Below are 8209 nucleotides of genomic sequence, written 5' to 3' on the forward strand. Positions count from 1 at the left end.
TCTTTAAAGTGCCACCCAGTCCCTTCTTAGGAGTTCATCAAATTTAGTGGAGAAGTATAATCATAAAGGCTGGTAAAAACCTCCAAGATCATCAAGTCCAACTATCAACCCAACACTAACACTAAACCATGTCCTGAAGTGCCAAGTCTACATGTTTTTTGAATGCCTCCAGGGACGGTGACTCCACTGCTTCCTTGGGCAGCCTGCTCCAATGTAAGATTGTTTGAATGTTATACTGAACGTTACCAGTGTCAGTATGTGTTTTGGGTAATAAGAAGTACATTAGCAAGCCAGTCCAGAAATTATTAAAAAGCTTTGTTAGTTTTTAAATGTAATTTGGGGATTTGTGAACTGTGCAAGAAAAGGGTGAGGAAAGAAAAAAAAGTGAAACCCAATAATTTGGTGCTTGAGGTGTTTGGTAACAAATAATTTATTTACATCTTTCATATCTAATAACTATAAATATTTTCCTTGGTGAAATCCACATATGCTTTCAAAAATATCAAAGAAATACCTGTGCATATATCTAAAAGGAATACCTGTGCACTTATCTGAAATTGATTATTTTAACTGAAGATACAAACTAGTTTTTAACTTGAGTATTTTGCCTTTACACCAGGCTCCAGCCTTAGGACACCTGAACTCTTAACAGCTGGTTTCTTTTGTAACTGCCTGGAGACACCATGCTGGAAAGCGCACTCTATCTTCTGCTTATTACAGAAAAACTACAGCACGTTTCTGCAAGAAATCAAAGGTATAGCTTTTTCTCCTTAGGTTCAGAGGGTAATTCATAGAGTTTTAAGATGTCTCCTCTACAGACAGAAGCAATGAATGTACAAAATTGTTTCATTTCCAGACATACACCAAAGGTTTACAATCCTTCTCCCTTTCTCCTCTATTTCTCTACCACTCACATCACTGAAGAAACAAAGATGTATGTCACGCAGACATTATAACTATCTTTGCTAACATCTGTTACAGGCCAATTTCAATACTATTGCTACTTCCCTTCTCATTCTGTATGTATGAGCTGGTATTAATATCTCCAAGGAAAGTAAATGCATGAATCAATGTGTCTGAACTAAATAGGGCTGAACGAATGAAGCGTATGTACGAAAGAGTGGGTGTTGTGTTTGTACATTCAGGTGCTGTGCTGAGCATCGCAAGGGCTGTGGGACACGGTGTGGAGGCCACGTCCAGCTTGACAGAAAAAGCAGATCAGCTGGAGGAAGAGTTGGGGAGACCTACGTGAGTTGTCACAGCCTTCCTTGAAAATAAGGGTGGAGAGGACAGACTTTGGGGCTATGCTGCGTGTCTGCTCTGCTGACGCATAGGTCTCAGACAACAGGACTGCCAGAGAGCCGTCCCATCCATCCAGAGGCCCACACGAGCACAGCAGACGAGGGAGGAGACGGAGGACAGAGCATCAAGAGCCAGAGGCAAAAGACTGGAAGACGTGGTGGCTGTGAGTTGGTGCCCCAGTTAAGGAGCTGCTCTCAAAGTGAGATGTTTTCAGAAAATGCAGCATCTTTGTCCTGCAGAGAAAACTGCAGAGAAGGGGTAGGTACTTTCAGAACCGTTTCTGAAAACTGCTGCTGAACAGACATTATATATGTTGCAACTGCCTTTCTTAGCTGTTCATGTCTGTCTTGCAAGCAGCCCTTGCAGAATCTGTGTAATTGTTCCAGTGCTGCTGAGAGTGGGTGGGCAGTTATCTGCTGGCTGACGTGTGACCAGCTTGCTTAGAGCAGCTTCCAGCTGTGCATTTGCTTGGCTGTGCCTGCACCCACTGAGGGGATGGTGCTTTTACTCTCTAGACTTGCCTGCCCAGTTTGTCACCTTGTCCATAAGGCAGCCCCCTGCTTGTCAGTGAGTAACAGCCACAGCCAGTGTGGCATTGACACAGCCTCTGGCCCTGGTGGCTCATTCTCTTCATCTATCTTTCTCATAATGCAATCCAGACTTTTCACAGTCAGCCACCTCCAGCTGTCCTGTCCTCTGAGGCACAGTCTGTGAGAACTCTAGCAAAAGAGTAAGAGGAGACAGAAAACAGTAGCTGGCTAGTAAGGGAGAAGGATGGTTTGGCTGGAAAGTGTGTGGGCGATTGATACCTTTTTGTACTGCCTGAATTTGCTTATTCATTTTTTCTAATCCATATGACTGTCCTGTCCTATGCGAGTGCAAACAGTGTACGGCAGAGGAGCCAAGTCTACTTCATGCTATATGATGTTCTGAAGACTGGTGTCACTGCTATTTTACTTTATGTGATAGCAATAGGCCTTTCTGCAGGAGAAAAATAGGTACAGGAAGCTCTCCAAGGTCAATATAATCGTGCAAATAGCCAGACGCTATTTCCCTGAAAATTACGAGGTTGAACAGCCAAACATCTCTTAGTCATGTAAATTATGAAAATTCTGAGAACTGCAGTGCAGACAAGAAATCTATGGCTGCTGAATCATTTTCTCTGGTTCAAAAATGACCATGTCTTATTATCCTTTTGTTCCAGATTTTATTTGCATTGAATGACTGTTTATTCCTGTCAGATATAGGGATGCAGCTAACGTATTTGCTTTAGATATTGTTCTTTTATTATTAAAAAAAAAGAAAGCATTCAGCAGACTTGGAGAGATTCTTTTCAAGATGTGGAAAAAATAATACAAAACCAGTATTGAGCTATTTCTCTTAAGCTATCTGCAGTTAAAGTGATTATTAAACCCCAGGACAGGTTTAAGGGTAATCCAGATGAATATTGTTTTCATCAAAGCAATAGTGGAGTCATCTGCTTTTTCCCTGTTGCCTAAGGACTGACTTTAGAACAGGCATACCATCAAGTGAAATTGGAATTATTTTGCTCCAATTCCTTTAAAGTTCATTTTTTATCAGTTACTGCTTGCAGTTATCTGATGCAAGAAAGACTACTTGCTTTCTGAATAGTGCCACTGATAGGTAGGTTTTTTTCTACTTTCACTTGGGAAGTTAGAAATGTACTGTCTTTATAGTAAAAAAAAACAAACAAACCAAAACCCAACCCACAAGGTGGAAATGCACTCCTTTTTCTACAATAAATAAACAAGAGCCATGCACGATACAAGTGGGATTGATTTGAAAGATGGATGACCCAAATACTGTGAATACAGAATAGACTATGATAATAGCAGCACATGTTAATGCTACAGACTTCAGTCTCATCTAAGAAATATGGGCAAATGCTTGTGTTTTGTGGCTTCTTCTGGCCATTAGTGACCGTTGAATGCAGTAGGTCCAGTGCTGATTCCAATCCAAGAAGACCTTACACTGCTCCTCAATGTCACTGGCTTCTGCTGGAGACACGACACACAGGCACCTCTGCAGAAGCAGCACAGGAAAGAAGTAGGAGATTGAGACAGCTATTCTGAGGACCCTGCAGAGCCAAATTAAACTTCAGAGCTATCAGAATGACTGGTGCATCTCAGCTGCTCCTCTTTGCCTTGGCAAGAACAAGCAGCCACGTCACTGAGAGGGGCTGTTCTTTGTTCTTTATGAGGCCCTGAAACACTCCTGGTAATCAGGCCATGCCCACGAGAGGCAACTCGGAAAATCCAGGCACCTATAGCTGTGAGTGACTCTGAGAAAACAATCCACAGAAATAATTAAAAAGATAAGCAGAAAACTGAACGTGCACAGAGCACAGCGGCTAGCACCAGCACACAGAGGTTGTATGCACAGGGTGAAGGTATTCTGCATGGTGTGTTTTCCTGCAGCCTAAAGGAAATAAAACACTGGTATGGTTCTTCCAAAGACTTTTTAGTCCAAGGACAATCCCTGAGCAACAGATTAGATGCAGCTTCTACAGCTCGGATTTGTGCATCTGAGGATTAAAGCTAGTTGGTAGGAAAATCACCAGGGATGGGTGCCTAGGCACAATTTAAGCTTTGGGAATATGACAATTATTTTTTAATTCCATTGGAAGTACTATAATTTCAGAAGCTTTGCTTCATAAAAGACAAAGTCAAATGACAACAGACAAAGTGGCGGAGGAAAACACAGGGCATAATAATTCATGAAACAATTTATAAGGTCAGGATTGTTCATGTCAGGTCAGAGTGAGTGGGAAATGCACCTAAATTAGAATAATTAGGGTTAATATGCCCTTTACACTGGCATGAATAATTATTTAATCCATAGGTCAGAATTAGTCTTTTTAGGTTCCTCTGGTATTTTTATATTTAATAGAATACAAGAGGATAATAGCAGAAACAAATAGCACTGCATCTGGAGGAGATTCATAGTCCATATAAACTTAATCATTTAAGTTAATTCTACTCCATTCACTGTTTCTTCAGCTTGATCAGCCTAACAGTGTTCCTAATGGAAACAACATTCCTATTTTTTTTCTACTTTTTTTGTTAATGTTTCTCGCTCTTACATGGCTTCTCTCAGTGATGCTGTCAGCAAGATGATGCCTAGTCCCAATTAGAAATTCAATCAATATTCACATAATGAGGGTTCTAGCAAAACCATGTCATTTAGTTCAAAGACATGGATATATTACTGTAGCTATTCAGGATTCCAGTAATTTAGGGCACCTCAGTGAAAAAAGATAAAGTAAAGCTGAAAGGCTTAGAGGTAGTTAATTGTTACTATGGCAACTTCCTAAATAAGCTTTAGATTCTAGTCATTATTCAGTTTATTTGGAGGCAGAACAGAATCATTAAAGATGAAACTTAGTTAAACCTCAGAACGGTTATGGGATCTTACAGTTTCCTGCTGGTCCTTACAGAGCTACTTACAGTTTGTCCGTTTTAGCTTTGAACAGTGTCCAAGAGCAAGATGCAGCCTGCATAGATTAAAAAATGGCAGCATGTTACATAGCAACGATCTAATTTTAATAACTTTGGCAATTGCATTTTTACATTTTTATATCCCAGTAGAACTCTTTCAAATGTATTGTGTGGGAAAGAAGTGGTCCTCAGTGAATAATGTTCTCATCTGTCCATAAAAATGACGTGATTAAGATGTGTTTTTTCAAAGCTGGGCTCTGACTGTGGGTGCACATTTGTCATCTCACAGTAGAGAGTTCAGTCCCCTCAGACCTTTTGGGAACTCAGCCCCTAACAAACGTTGGTGCTCGCTATCGCTGTCCCATGATGACATTGATAAACAGAACTGCAGAACGCCATTAAGCTAACTCTAGAGTTCTTCATTCCATGAAACCCCCATGAGCAGAAGAGTGGGGATACGTTTCAGCCAGGTCCCTAGCCAGGATTGTAGCCATACAATAATTAGGAGCTGAGGAAAAGGTTGCTCTATCAAAATCTTGCCATGCTGATCATGTCCATTTGTGTTCATAATGTGAACATGAGTGAATACATGTGGCCTCTGTAGAGTTGCACCACTGGAGTAGTTCTAAAGAGTTTTACCTCTACAGGTACCGACGGGGACAGCACAGGAAGGAGACAACACAGCTGGCTAAGTCTAAGCCACTACACCTTAATTGGCTTAAGAGCTGTATCAGCCTAAACTTCTTGCATTTTCTCAGCAGCTATGGCCCCCTTACTTTACTCCATAGCACATGATAAATCAGCAGAGGCCACAAAATAAAATCAGGTCTCAATAGGAGAAACTCTGTGGCTTCTCACAGAAGTAACTTCCCAGCTCAGACCGGCTTTCCCTCTTCCATTAGCTGGAAATCTTTGAAGTCACCAAGTCGTAACTACAATGTTGCTAGGAAATGATGCCTTCTGTGTGAAGATACAAGATACCCCCAGAGGTGAATATATAAGTAGTGTAGACTGAAGTAATGAGTTCTCAAAAAAGGAAAAAAGGTACCTAGGTGCTCCTAAGGGTGAATGGCAGGTGGTACATGGGCATATTTAAACACCCTTGAGTAGCTTAATTGTGCAGGGTAGGGAAACTGCTGTATGTAGGTGGCTCTCAAAAAGGGGTAAAAGAAGACCAAAAGAGTGATAGACTGTTTTGTATGTGGCCAGGAGTCAATATAACATTGTCATAAAATAACCCACATCCCTACCACCTGCAAGCCTTTCTGTCTGTCTTTTATGAGTTAATGGTTCTGGAGACAGTGAGACACCCAGCCCAGGACACACCTTGCTGTGTCTGACAGCCTCAGAGTAAGCTCAGGCTTCCTCCACAGCCAGTGTAGAGAAATAGGCGCTGCCAGGACATGGTTCATTCATTCCTAGGCGTTAAACTATAAAAGAGATCAGGGAATGAGCCTGTTTCTCTTCCCAGATCTTGAATTATGAAATGAAGAAGTCTTAAAATAAATGAAATTGTTTTGTTCATTTTTTAAAATGTTTTGAAATATAAGTTGAACATCAAAACTTCATGATATAAAACAGTCATATTGGAAGTAAACTGGTTCAGACTGGTTCCAAGATACTTCAGAAGACTTAATTCTGTTGATCTTCCTCCCTTTATTTGTCTTCAGAGAACTCCTCCAGACTGTGCCTTTTTAGTTCTTCTTTTTCTCTGTTTTAGAACAGTAAAAATGCTCTTTCAAATTTTGCATGATGAAAAAGGAATGTGCATCTAGCTGCAATAGAAACTGTTTTTCTCTCCCATCTGAAAAGCCTGTACAACGTGCAGAAATTCTGCATTGCCTATTACTTGTATCACTCCTTTCCTATGGAAATCCAGTCTCCAGAGTTATAACTCAGGGAACAACAGTAAGGACTAACTTTGATTAATTTCTAAGAGGAAAAAACAAAGGAGAATATGGTCTGATCCCAAACAGTGCTGTCATATCAGTCTGAGCATTATTTATTGTATTTTGCTTTCTTCCCTGTTATACAACCACAGCACCTGGCTGTTTGCTGGGTTGCAAGGGTAGTATTTTCAAGGTTAGCACAGAAGTAATCAAACACTCAATGGTGTATGAATATTCATATCAAGACACATTATGAGAAAGTAGATAGAGGCAAATATGCAATTTAAATATAGAATACAGCAGGAAATGGGACATGAAACAGTAATTAGTGAAAATTACATGTTATTTACATAGGTAAATACGCTGCAGGGGTTATGCATGTGATCTTTTCTATTAGCATTTGTTTGTTTGTGATTTAACCCTGATTTTAAAAGTGAGCCTTTTGAAACAAAAATGGGAAGTAAGGAGCACTTTCCTTGCACTAGAAAATCTGCATTGCTTGCAGGATTACCGATTTGCATGTAAACCAGGTTTCACAGCTAATGTGGATCAGAACAGGCCTGTACTGTAGAAATCAGTGGTGTTAGTTCTCAAGAGGAGTGGCTTTCTTCCCAGCCTTGGTTATGGAGCTCACTCCTATTTGGGCTACCAGAAGCCTATGGGTGCTGGCAAAGAATGCCCAAGTTCCCACTGACCAGAGGAGGTGGAAATCATAGAATCATAGAACAATTCAGGTTGGAAAAGACCCTTGGGATCGTCAAGTCCAACCATTAACCCTGTACTACATCATATCATACTACTGAATTTCTAGTGGGAAGAGCAACTAGAAGGGCACAAAAGCATTGATTTCCCTTGTTTGGGGAATATCTACAACTAGATTAAGCTTCCTGCTTTTCCTTTCAGAAATGGAAACGTAGCTCTAGCCTAGTTAAATCAGTACTAGCATGCACTGTGAGTCTTTACAGTCATCATATTTATTTTCAATTCTATTCTGAACCACCTCATCTTGCTGTATTCCCTTCCTATGTCTGCTCCTTCTTCTTTTATCACTTAATTGTGCCCTTCTTTTTTAGCCATGAGGAAAGTGAGCGAAAAGGCTTGACTAATGTACCTCCTTGCCCTGCTTCAGCCAGCAGCTTCCCTTACTATGATAGGCTGCCATGAAGATGGAATTAGTTGATAGTTTAGGCTTCTCAGAGAAAATGGATAGCAGGGAATTAATCAGGGGAAGAGGGATGGAAACAGATGTCCCTCTTGCAAAATCTCATTTACTCCTTAGCCTTTTGCATCTGGGTTGCTTTGGGTTGGGTACCTCTACTGTGCTTGAGTATGCAAGCGAGAAAATCATCTTCAGAGTACACAGCATGTATTTATTGGTGAATGCATGTAGTGGATAGCTAGGACTCCCATGCTATAAGACTGTGCAAATCTCCTTGTGCCTCTGGATTGAGTCTCGGCTGAACAGGCAGTCAGTGAGGTGAGGAAGGGTCTGTCTCTTGCTCATTGGTGTAGCCTGATCTTTGATGTTGCTGTCCTCTTGTTCTTTGCTTTTCTTTCCCT

The sequence above is a fragment of the Apaloderma vittatum genome, unplaced genomic scaffold, assembly GCF_000703405.1.
Source record: "Apaloderma vittatum isolate BGI_N311 unplaced genomic scaffold, ASM70340v1 scaffold3364, whole genome shotgun sequence".
NCBI lineage: Eukaryota > Metazoa > Chordata > Aves > Trogoniformes > Trogonidae > Apaloderma > Apaloderma vittatum.